A 13621-nucleotide genomic window follows, 5' to 3' on the forward strand; every position below is an offset into this window, starting at 1 on the left:
AAAAATTTCGAAAATCGGACCATAAACACCAAAGATATGGGAAAAAAAATGTGAAAAATATAAAAATAGCCAAAAACCTGCAAAAAGGCAGTCTTGACCGTCTTTGTTGTTTTCTTCAAATGACGGGAAATTTAATTTTGATATCTTTAACTGAAAAAATTTTGAAATTCGGACCATAAACACCCAAGTTATGGGGAAAATTTGGAAAATATAAAAAATAGCTTAAAACCTGCTAAAAAGCAGTCCGACCGCCATTGATGTTTTATAATTGTGCTCCTTAATGATGGGAATGTTGTCAAAAAATTTCAGCTTTCTATCTTTTGTAGGAGCCGAGAAAATCACATTTCCCCCAATTCATTAATTACGGACGGACGGACGGACGGACGGACAGACGGACGGACGGACAGACGGACCGACATTGTGAATTATAGAGTAGCTTCGCTACTAATAAACAATTCTGCATCGTATTGATTTTTATGCTAGAACATAGGAAATTATACTATATAATAATACACATTTCTGTACCGTATTCTCCAATGCCCTAGAGCGTATGAAATAGTACTAAATTTATAAACATTTCTGAGTAGCGTATTCTCCAGTGCCTTAGAGCGTATAAAGTAGTACTAAATTTATATACATTTCATTAGCGTATTTTCCGATACCCTACAACGTATAAAATATTACTATTTTAATAAACTTTTCTACAGCATATTCTTTATTACCCTAGAGCGTATCAATCGATACTAAAAAATGTTGTTATTCTATATCGTAACAATTATTGTGTTATATAGTATTACATAGTGTTATATATTAATTATATAGCTGTAGCGTACTGTCGGGTCCAATACTCTCCAGAGTATCATTTGATACTAAATAAAAAAATTATTTTTAACAGTGTAGTTTCTCGACTGTTTTTTAATGATAAACTTCAGAATATTTTGATAAACTTATTGGATAAATGTTTTTGTTTTAATAACTTTTTTATAAATAAAAAGCAATCAAAGAAAAAGTAAAATAACTTTAGCTTTTAATTATATCTGACTGGTACCAAAGGTTTTACAAACACATTCTTTTATTCATTGGCTCAAAACTTTGGGTATTTTTTATTAAATCTTGATTGATTGGTTCAAACTAGAAGTATCCAGACTTTTCCACCACTCCTTTTATCTATAGAAGAGGTAATTATTTTGAATAATACATTAACACATTTTTTATCCATTTGACCTTAGGATAGATAAGGAAAGAAACTAGATCGTCTTACTAAACGGAGAAACCTGAATTATAGAGTAGCTACAAATAATATATGATGAATATTATCATGTTTAAAGTGCAACATAAAAATACTTCAATCACGACGCTATCAGAGATTACAGGAATGTCCCACTGGAATTTAATTTTTTAGCTAAATTATTCTGCTTTTAGTAGTTACTAACAGCTTGCAAAAAAAGGCATCAAGGTTTATTTATCTGCCATTGTCCTCTCCATCCCCGAAAGCTGGCCTTATCTTTTTGTTTAAGAAAGGTCACTGCAGAAGTATATTGGCAGATATTCAATACAGCTAACTAACAATCTTACTATTTAGCTTCGGCAAAAATTGAAATCAAAATTTCATCTATAATACAAAGTAGAACGATGTCTGTCTGTCTGTTTGTCTGTTTGTAGCGAAGGATCTCGCTAACCGCTGAACCGATCGGGTTTACAGGGTAGCTTCTCATGCGTCCCGGGAAGGTTTATAACTATTTTCTTGGGGGGTGGGACACCCCCGACCCCCCTAAAAATGAAAAATTTTCTTTTAAATCTTAAATAGAAAAATTGGTTTAATCACACCTCTTGGAGCAAAGCCCCTAGAGGCTAGGGGCAAAGCTGCTAGTTAATCTGTAATACAAAGTAGAACGATGTCTGTTTGTTTGTCTGTCTGTTTGTAGCGAAGGACCTCGCTAACCGCTTAACCAATCGGGTTCTCCTTTACAAGGTAGCTTCTCATAGGTCCCGGGAAGGTTTATAACTATTTTCTTGGGGGGGGGGGGGAACACTCCCAACCCCCCCCCAAAAAATGAAAAATACATCCCAAAAAACTTTTTTTTTCTTTTTAAAACTAAAATTAAATTGGGGGGTCGACAACCCCCCCTCAAACAAAAAAAAAAAAATTTCCCCTCCAAATTTTTTTATAACTTTTCTTTTAAATCTAAAATACGAAAAATTGGTTTGATTAAACCTCTTGGGGCAAAGCACCTAGAGGCTTGGGGCGAAGCCGCTAGTTAATGTATAAACAAGGATTATAATATTCATGAAATCGAAGCACTACAAATCACACACACATACAAGCGAAGAATTAAAAATAGATAGTCTTAACTTTTATTGATGTTACCAACATCGTTTATCCAGTCAGGCTCCGAAACCGATTTATATCCGGTGGAATAGAACATGTAAGCAACGTATTACAGACAATTTTCAACCCCTTATGTTTTTTTCATTTTACCCCTATACCCTGGGGGTGCCGTAGGCACCTCCAACCATTTAGGAGGGGGTACATTTTTGAGGTGTAAACAAAATATACCCCTGCCAACAGATTTCAGGGGGGGTAGTTACCCCCCCCCCCCCCACAAGCAAATTTTACCCCCGGGACAAAAAATTTTTGAGGAGGGGGGTAAAAAAAATTTGCGCCATTTTACCCCCCTTGAAAACATTTTTACCCCCCCCACCCCAAAAAAAAAAAAGCTTAGACTCCCCTGATTTAATTATGTTTGTTGTTAGATTGTAATAACACCAAGCTTATTATAGATTATTTCTATCACTTCTCTCATAAATCAATGTATCAGCTTTGGCTTTATTGTTCTTTTAATTTTTTAAAAAGCAAGGCTTCTCAATAAATAGGTAACTAGAGTATGTTTTTTATTTAACCCATTGTCAGTAAGAATTGAACTTTATTTTAGCTTTAAATATTTGCGGACAACTGTCTTAAATATGTATTTAACAGCTTTGCCCCTAGCCAGCCTTGTAAAACAGAGGGAACATACATAGCCTAAAATATCCCTATACAGTATATACATACGAAGTTTCTCTAAAAATTTCACATCAACCGGACCTGTCATATCCTAAATGTGTTGGTTCAAATAAAAAATTCTTATCAATTTAATTATTAATTTATGTTTTACTTTAGATGCTGAACTGCTTGCATTTAGGGCAAGCATGGAAGTAAAAAAGTATAAAGCCATCCCAAGACTTAAATTTAGAAATAACCAGCATAAAACCATCCCTGGACCTACATAAAACTTCCCTAAAATAAAGAACATAATCGGTTTATAAATTACAGAAACTCTAGGCTACACACAAAAACCCTACTACATTATGTGATAGGTTAGATGGTTAAATTTTAATATTGTAAACCATAGTCTTATAACAATTGATATAACAAAGGATTAACGATTGATAGAGTCAGAGATCTCATTTAAGTAAAAAATTACCTGGAATTTCGTTTTCAATACAATTTTTGTCACTAATATATAGTTTAAGTTCTTTCTTTTGTAATGTGTTTTGAGAGTTACCCATCTAGATCAAAGTCTAATTTTTAACTAAAAATAATTCACTGCTAAAAATATGAATAAAAATCAAGAACGAATTGGTTTATTGCACGCAAATTAACTCTTAACCCTTACAGATCGGGGGGGGGGGGCTCCAAGAGCCCCCCCTCTTGTTTTTTCAATCTCATTTTTGTTGTAGGTAAGATGGAGAGCTGTAACTTCATGACTTTTTAAGTTTAGTAATTATACGTCGGCAAGAGTTGATTTTATTAGGATATCTGGTCGGTCGTGGTGTCCGGTCAAAGTCGGTTGGGTAGCAAAAAAAAATATAAAAAATTCTAAATAAATCTTAATTTCTACATTATGACTTTTGTGTATAAGGTAGAAACCTAAATTTTTTTTGGTGAATACTTAGATATCAATGACCTTCTGAGAAAAGTGGTGTTATGACCGTTTGACCGCTCCCTGACCGACTTTATGACCGATTTTTGTCCGGCTTTTAATACAGACATATATTTTAAATATCGTGGCTTCTATTACAGCTAGAGACCTATAATTTATTTTGGTAAATCCTTGAGCAATAATAAACAGATAAAAATATTATGTGGCTCCGCCAACCGCCGTTTTACCGCCGTAACCGCCGAAAATGGCGGTTTCCGTTATTTGCCGTTTTTTGGCGATGATCAGAAAAAGTAATTTTTTTGTTATGAAAAATAAAAGTTCGTCCTAAAATTTGGTCATCCTAGCTGCAAAATTGGCCGCTCTACAGCTGTCTTAAAATTTAGCGGCTGGCCGCTAAAAAGCGGCTAAGGAGCGGTCTGACTGCTATGACTAGAAAAAGTAATTTTCTCTAAAAATACACATGAACCACCAGAAAAAAATTTTACGTCTTTATCTCTACCAGGAGCTGAGATAGAGGGGGGGGGCTCTTGGAGCCCCCCCCCCCCCCCCGATCTATTAAGGTGGGAATTGGGGCCCGATCTGTAAGGGTTAACATAGAAAAAATTTATTGACAAAAAGAAAGAAAAATAAAAAAAGGAAACGATTTTTCTTTTATAAAAGTTTGTCTGATAGTTCGTTTGTATGCGTGTTTGTCTGTACCAATGGATCTAAAATGCACCCTTTTACAGTGAAGCTTACCCTTATATGTATTGGTTACCAACAGCATTAGCTTAAATGGTAGTGTGTCTGCTGATGTGGGTCAGATTATAAAACAGTTTAAAATGGCTCCGAGTGTTTTAAATCAGGCTCACAACACTAGGGGGAATGTCTTAGCCTTGGACAGGCGCATCTCATTAACACACACGTTCAAGACTTCCACACAAACGACGTGCTATTAATGGATTGGTTATATGCTGAATGTTATTTAACCTAATATATATGGAAGACCACTTGAAGTTAAATAAGGACCATCTCCCCACTATTGACTATGCTGTTGAACCTAATCTGTATAGAACAAATATTACAAAATGCAAAATTTATTTTGAGCATTCCTGCGTAGATTTACAGGGAGGGAGAGATCAATAGCGTTTTTTTAATCTCCGACCCAACATTAACCAAATACCACTTAAACTTTCACATCTAAGAATTTAGGGAAGAGTATATTTTGTCATCAATTGTCCTATCCCTATTTCCCTGATATTTTCATGATAAAATCAATTGTACAAAAGTCTGATGATTATAAAGGCCAAAATAAAAAAATATAAAGGTTTGAATTTGAGTTTGTGCAAGATGGGAGATAAGAGTTAGGAATACTAAAACGATTACAAGAACGATTGAGTCCAATAGTAGACATGGTTTCTAAATTACTGAAATAAAACCTTATTGGTCCAATAGACATTAGAACACATCCTCCCTACTTAAGCCTTATATATGAATACTAGCGGCTACTCCACTCATAGACGTCCAAGGGGGGGGTAATGTGGCGATTACCCCCCCCCATTTAAAATTTACCCCTACCCTGGGGGTGCCGTAGGCACCCCCAACCATTTAGGAGGGGGTATTTACCCCCCCCCCAAACAATTTTGGGGGGGTAAATACCCCCCCCAAAACAAAAAAACTCTAATAAAAAAAAATTTTACGCGCTTCGCGCGCATTTTTAATACTATATATTTAATAAAATTTAAATTACCCCCCCCAAAAATTTTACCCCGGGGGTAAATTTTGGGGGGGGGTAAACTAAATTTACCCCTGCCAACAAATTTGAGGGGGGGTAATTACCCCCCCCAAGCAAATTTTACCCCCGGGGTAAAAATTTTAGGGGGTCGAAAAAAAATTTGCGACGCGCTTCGCGCGCCATTTTACCCCCCCCCAAAAAAACGAATTACCCCCCCCCCCCCTTCAAAAATTTTTAACCCCCCCAAAATAAAAAGCTTGGACGCCCCTGACTCCACTAGTTGCTTCATGGGGACAGTTAAAATGAAGTTGGGGGGGGGGGGGGGGTATGGGTGGACAGGCCAGGTCGACACTCTACTCTCAAGTTTAGTTTCGTAAGGAAAAGTAAAATTTAGCTTGGGGTTTTGATATTTTTTTGTAGGTACTCTTGAAAGGGAGGAGAAAGCATTCCCCCAAAATATGTAAAAATATCCTGAGACATGTAAGTAGGGTTACTGTAAAGTAGTGATATATCATTTCAGCGATTTGTGATATATATTTAAAATACATACAAATAATCATACTTTTTTTTAACAGGAAAATTTTTAGAATAATTTTCCTAATTCTAAGGTTTATGTGTAATTGTATGAATAGAACAATTTGACAGATAAAACTTTAATTCAAAATGTAAGCTTTAAAAATTACACTTGTGACGTTTAGAGCGGTTATATCATATAATTTTAGAGAATTTTGAAATAAAATATATTTTTTTTTAAAATTAGTAACAAGACACTGAAGTATAGAGCTTAGATATAATAACAAAAGTCAATATTTTCAAAGATTTTGTCATAGTATTTCATTAAGCTATATAAGTTGGAAAGAATTTCAATGTATATAATAGATTTGAAATCTGCATAAAATTTTAGGTATCTTTTTTATAAAAATCGTTTTTATATAATTCTTTATTTAAAAAATACAATTTAAGTTAATTAATTTTGACCAATATAGGTGGATAGGTGGATTGGAAACTACCTGAACTCTAATAAATTGAATGATGTACGACACTTAAGCTTCTCCAATCAGAGCGCAGATTGTTTTCAACCCACCAATCACAGATGTCAAAATTAATTCACTTAAATTGTATTTGCGCTTGTAGATAAAGAATTATAAAAAAAAACGAGTTTTATAAAAAATCCTTAAAATTTTATGCAGATTTCAAATTAACTATATACATTAAAATTCTTCCAACTTATATAGCTTAATATTCATGCCTAATTTATCAAAGTTTCAATCATAAAGGTTTAAATTCAATAAGCGAATGCAAGGACTTAGACTCAAGCTGTGCTGTGACTCAAGCTGTGAAAATGAATGGTGGTAGGTAAAGTTCAATATTTTGCCTAAACATAAAAAAGCTTTCTTCTTAAACAAAAGTATTTGGTTGGGGATTGGGGTCGATTAAGGGATATTATAACCAAGACAAAATATCTTTCTTTTTCCATTAATATTGTTCATTTTTCTAACATACATATATTGGATATAAGAATTAAGCCTCCCCCCCATTTGACCTCTCCTTCCTTGTAGTAAAGTTTAAATGCTAAGGGATGAAGCAACTATAGTAATAATAAAAGTAGTCAAAAAGGTATATTTTTTGCGCACTTTTTGTCTGCAAAAAATCTAAATATATAGAATGCATGAAAAATTCGCAGACAAAAATTTGCACCAAATTAAAGAAGAATTTTTTTTCTACGATGCTAAGTACAATAATGTCCGTCCGTCCACCTGTTACTAACCTTTCTGCTCTTCTAGGGAATATACCTACGACGAACCCCAAACTGTCCCACTTTGAGAAAGACGATTCCAGTAACGTCATATACGTTTCGGGAAAGAAAAAGGGAAGGGGGGAAGAAAATCTCTTCAAAAGAGATGGGAGAAAAGGGAAGAGATTTTCTTCCCCTCTTCCCTAAACGTGTATGACGTCACTGGAATCGTCTTTCTCAGAGTGGGACAGTTTGAGGTTCGTCCTATTACTTCAATTTAGAATTTCAATATCTATTTTAAAAGTGTTAATGTTCGTTTCGTCCTATTTCTGATTAATAGAATATAGCTTTTATTTATATTGTCATCAAATTTTGGATTAAAATTTATGTACATAAGTCGCTTTTATCTTTGAAATATTGAAATATGTAAACATAAAATTTTTCTCACAGATATTTTCTATGACTTATGCTGTCAATACTATTTCCCAAAGCTAGGAGGGTTTGATGTGACGCGTCTGCTGTCTGTCTGGTCAGAAATTCTTTCTACTAAACCCAAACGTACGAAAGACAATAAATATACTGACTATACGGCTTAAGCATGCTTTCATGTTTGTGGAATAAATTGCCCATTAATAGGCACAACAAATTGTTTCAAGTTTTAAAAAGGTTTATTTATCAAAAAGACCAAATATTGATACTATCAGAAGCAGTTATGAAGTTGTTATTTGCCCCTGTACTTTTTAATCTTTCTCAGAGTGGACTTTATGACATCTGTCACCGACAAGCGTCGTGCAATCAAATAGTTGGCTGTTTGTAACAATGACATTGATATATTGTTTTATCGGTCCAGATATCTGCTAAATATTAAAACCAAAAAATACACATCCTCCAAAATTCAATTTTTAAGGGTACCAATGTCCATTTAAAATTATGAAAAGTATGAGATCATAACGTCAGACTTCAGGAGTAGGAATAAATATTCCAGTATTGCTTTGAAACTGGTTAATATCCGGTGTATTCTAACCGGTTCTCAGTCATACTGAAAAATTATGTAGAGCATCGTATTATATCAAGTTTTCTACGAATATAAAAATGTACAATTATAAGGTTAAAACCAGTTTTGTTAGCCCCGAGATGCCGATAACCTTATTTTCATTTTTATTTTGCGCGTAAAGCTGTTTATAATACGTTGCGATAAATAACTATTAAAAACTTGAGGCTTCGACCTATTTCCTGTTTTTAAGATAAGTAGTTATGGTAGTTTGTAATGTCTTAGTACTCCAGTAATTCTAAGAGATAGGACAATGGTCGATAAATTGTTGTTCAGCCACAAATTTATCCCTTTTGCCATGTAAAGTTATTGGTGGCTAAGTTGGGATACTAGTGGTTTGTATCAACCAATTAAAAATTAATAAAAGTTCCCAAGGATTTAAATTTAATCAACAAATGAGAAATCAGAAACTTGGGCACCAGTTTTATTTACAGTCCAATGTCCCCTACCTCCCTGGAAGAAAACAGGTATCTGTTACAATTGGTTGCCAGCCGCCAGGTATAGCTGTCAAATGCCATGTAAGGGTCAAAGTGTGTTTCTTAAGCTTTTTGCAAATGACATTTAGAATCTTAAAACATATAAAAAGAGTTCAAGCTAATTTTAGGCGCCTTTGGAATTGCACCTAAGTTTTTTCTTAATTTAAATTAAGAAAACATATTCTAACAATATAAAGCTTTTTATACACTTTTATTTACATTTTTGTTTGATAAAAATATCATAAAAATTTAAATGTAGAAAATTTTAAATTTTATTTGTTTAATGTGAATCTATATAAAATAGGAGTTGTATGTCTGTATAAATGGTCATATATTGGATAACACAGTAGCAGGGGCGTCCAAGCTTTTTATTTTGGGGGGGGTAAAATTTTTTTAAGGGGGGGGTAATTTGGTTTTGGGGGGGGTAAAATGGCGCGCGAAGCGCGCCGCAAATTTTTTTTACCCCCCCCAAAATTTTTACCCCGGGGGTAAAATTTGCTTGGGGGGGGTAATTACCCCCCCTGAAATCTGTTGGCAGGGGTAAAATTTGTTTACCCCCCCCAAAATTTACCCCCGGGGTAAAATTTTTGGGGGGGCTAATTTAAATTATATAAAAAATTTAGTATTAAAAATGCGCGCGAAGCGCGCAAAAATTTTTTTTGTTAGAGATTTTCTATTTTGGGGGGAGTATTTACCCCCCCAAAATGGTTTGGGGGGGGTAAATACCCCCCCCAAAATCGTTGGGGGTGCCTACGGCACCCCCAAGGTAGGGGTAATTTTTTTTGGGGGGGGGTATTGTTCACAAAATTTTGGGGGTGCCTACGGCACCCCCAAAATCGTTTGGGGGTGCCAAATGGCCCATTACCCCCCCCCTTGGACGCCTATGCACAGTAGACAAAGATTCTAAACAAAACAAAATCAGACCCTGAAATAGCCTGTCATCGAAAATTGGTAAGATTATGAAAGCCACTTAAAATAAACATAGAATTTTAGCAAATACGCTCATTGGATAATATGTCGACGTAAATAATCATGATATAACTCAACTAACTGAAAAATAAATAATGCTATTTGAATATAATTTAAGAATTTTTCAGATCTGCATTAATTTATGAAATGAAAGCCACGCATATTTACTTTTATACCTCCTTGTTTTATTATTTCGGTTTTAAAAAGAGAAAGATAATAAAATCCTTATCTTATCTTTCCTTTTAAAGTATTATAGTTATAAATCATAATTATATTTTTTATAAATATAATAAAGTTATTCATTAAGATTAATAAATATTTTTTTTTAAATAAGAGTAAAATTATGACTAAACCTATATTTTATGTCCATACAACTACAAATAATCTAAAATAGTCTCATTCCCATAAAAATTTTTCTTTTTCGCGAATTTAATTGCGTGGCAACCACCCCCCCCCCCCCCCCCCAGTTTATTACTGAGTATATAAAAAGTCTTCGAATCAATCTTATTTTTATAAAATATACAGAAAAGCGCTGGTAAGTGTCATGTGTGACGTCATAAAAATACTTCTATTATCAATCTCTTTTTCAGGGGTTTCCTTTCCCACTTTTTCACTCTTCCTTCCTTTTTACACGTATTTTTTTTGACGTCACATATGACAAGTTTTCGAGTGCTTCAGACAATACATTTTGTCATTTTCCATTTTCGGGAGGCAGAAAATAGGCGTGTATTTTGGGTAAAATAGTTTTCCTCAAGATAAGTCATCGTAGAAACTTCAACTTACCTAAAATAAAAGAAAATTATTAACATTACAATTATTTTATTTAAAAAAGATACTTCATTCCCAATTATATTACAACAACAAAATAAGGGCTCGGTAGCTGCAAGCCTAGGGGAAATCAACCTTTTATTCAGTTTTAAAATTGAGCTGGTACTCCATACCTTACCCAAGTATGGCAAGTCATGCTTTCAAAATTTATTTAAAAGAATTCAAACGGTTTAAATTTGAGTCTTCGACGCGGCTGCCGAGCCCTGATCTAATAAACCCTGTGTATTTAATACTTATTTTTTCATATTTACAAATACTTCAATTTAGTGGGTGTGTGTGTTCGTTTTTGAAGTCTCAACTCTCTCACTCTCTCTGTCTCTCTCCCTATCGCTATCCCTCTCTCTGTCTCTCTCTTTCTCTCTCTCTCTTTCTTCCTCTCTCTCTCTCCTTCTCTCAGTCTCTTTCTGTATATCTTTTTATTCTCCTTATGACGTCATTATTTTGCAAATAAATTTTCACATCAAGAAAATTTGCAACAATTTTAACATCAAATTCGCAAACGATAAGAAAATTGGCAATTCTTGTTTTTATTTTGGGAAAGATAAATGTATTCTTTAAACAATGTATGACTAAATAAGCACGTTTAAAACGTGTACACCAATGGGTCTTATTTGGGTGTATTTGGGAACCGAATCCTGCTAATGAAGACCATGTTTACGCGGCCAAACGTCCAACAGACAACCAACTAAGCCCTTACTGTGTATGATAATAAGTTGCGCCTATTTTAAGCCAAGGAATACCCTTACTATCGCACATCTGACATAGCAGCAACAAGAATCATTTTTAACGTCTTCAGTTATAACATATATATAAGTAAAACCCAGTGATAGAGAGATATGACAATCTTTTGTTATTTATGTTTTTATTGGGATTAAAGAAGTGTAGATTAAATGTCTCTATCTTTGATTTCCTGCCAATATGTTTTTCTTAAAACTGAGAAAAACAAAATTATCTAGACACATTTTAGAATTCATTCTTAAAGAATAAAATTGGAAACAAGGCTTAAAATTTACCAAATTTATGGATTGAGATAATAAGATAAAGATATATAGAAAAATAGATGGATAGAGGGAAAATTATAAAATAGATAAGATAAAAAAGTAGAAAAAGGGCTAAAAAGGGTGTTTATTACTCTAACCTACCTCTATTCTATTTTTAGCTTGCATTGTTCCAAATGTGTCGTCTGTAACCTTGCAAAAAGGTTACAACAAAAAAATAAGTAAAGACGGCGTTTTCCATTAAAGTGCTAAGTCGAGCACAGAACTCCCTACCCTCTAAGTTTAAAATAAAGTTGAAAATATAAGGTAAGTTTTTGGTGTGTTTGTGGTATACTTTAGGTTAAGCTTGGTTAAGTTATATTAGGTACAGAAAGCTCCGCGGGTGTAATGAAAAATGACCTTTCCTTTTTTTTATTTTCATAGAATTTTAAAATTGGGGGGAGGGTCAGTGTTTGCTAAGCAAGCCACATTAAGGATATGTTATATAAAATTTTGTATAAATTATTTGTTTGAAAACATAAAACACTATTTCAACGTAGGACAAAAAAATATAACACAAAGTATCCTCTTGAGACCTGATCCTCCCTCTTATTTAAAAAAAAATTGAAAATAAGGGGGTGGGGGGAGTTTTTTGTTTGTATATTACTTTAAGTCATGTTAGGTTAGGTTAAATAAGGTACAGGGCAGCTCAACTGAAAACTTGTGAAAGTACCAAATTGAACGCATAAGCTATATTATGATTCATAATATGTTTAAGTAGAAACAAGGATGACATCATCCATAAAATAAAAGCTCATAACATAAAAAAATATTATGAACGAACATAAACATATATAAAGTTTCAATGAAATCGGATTGCATATAGAATATTTGTAGACGCTTTTAAGATTATTCCTTTTTGTCCAAGACATCAACTAATATCAATTTGATTCTAACATGTACGTTCAAATTGTATTTGTGTATTGTTTAATTGAAATCAATTGAAAGAATCGGCCAATTTTCACCGATTGTTAAATGCGTCTTTGATATTTGTTTGATTTATGAAATTCTCGTGATTCGATGCAAAAAGTTTCTAAAAGACCATACCAATGATGTTCATATGAAAATGGAAAATTAAGTTTATTACCAACAGAACATTTCTATCAAGTCTAACTGATCTAGACAAAATCTAGGGTTCAGGAAAACATGCACAAAGAAATTTATGAATATGACACAAACAACCTTTTGATTACATGGCTTTCAACTCAACGACCTAATTAGTTTTGGACCAAGGCATTCCCTTGCTTTTACGTCAGGCACCTTATAAGTAGTATGGACAAGTACTCTAAAATAATAGCTATATTAACCCTAGTGGCTTTATATAAATCTATTTATGTTATAGTATATATAGGATTATGAATATTTGAATTTTTTTCATTTCGCTATTTTTTTTATCAAATTAACTTTTTCAATAAAACACCATCTGTAAAATTTGGATAGCCTGATATCTAGTTGCCGAAAGTGTACGCAGTTTCCTGGGTGTTTCCTCATCCTAGCTCAATATTTACTACTAGCTACAAATCTTCAAACTTCCATTAAAAAAATCAAAATTTGAATGTATAAACGATTTATACATTATACATTTGAATTTTTTAAATTTTTATTTTTTTTTTAAGTTTGAAGCTTTTTTAGCTAGTAGTAAATATTGAGCTAGGATGAGGAGACACCCAGGAAACTGCGTACACTTTCGGCAACTAGATATCAGGCTATCAAAATTTGTTTCTAAGTGCAAACCCAAAAATTTCGTGGTATACCAGAAACCACAGTAGTTCCACACAAGATTTTAATGAACATTTTGATTAGCTTAAAACCATTCAAAGGAGCTTCCCTGAAAAGAACAACTTCATTGGTTCGGTGGTTTTACCGATTTTAACGAACAAAATATCGG

The 13621-nt window shown here is 33.5% G+C and overlaps 2 protein-coding genes across 7 annotated transcripts in view; both read right to left on the minus strand.

Moving 5' to 3' along the window:
* ND-B17.2 (NADH dehydrogenase (ubiquinone) B17.2 subunit) overlaps window positions 1-13621 on the minus strand; it is a 397876-nt gene that overhangs the window by 349247 nt on the left and 35008 nt on the right. The window lies entirely within an intron of this gene.
* The window catches only part of LOC145306322 (uncharacterized), a 228818-nt gene that overhangs the window by 132265 nt on the left and 82932 nt on the right, over window positions 1-13621 (minus strand). The window lies entirely within an intron of this gene.

Source organism: Acartia tonsa, chromosome 14 (genome assembly GCF_053477335.1).
Source record: "Acartia tonsa isolate MP-2025a chromosome 14, ASM5347733v1, whole genome shotgun sequence".
Classification (NCBI taxonomy): domain Eukaryota; kingdom Metazoa; phylum Arthropoda; class Copepoda; order Calanoida; family Acartiidae; genus Acartia; species Acartia tonsa.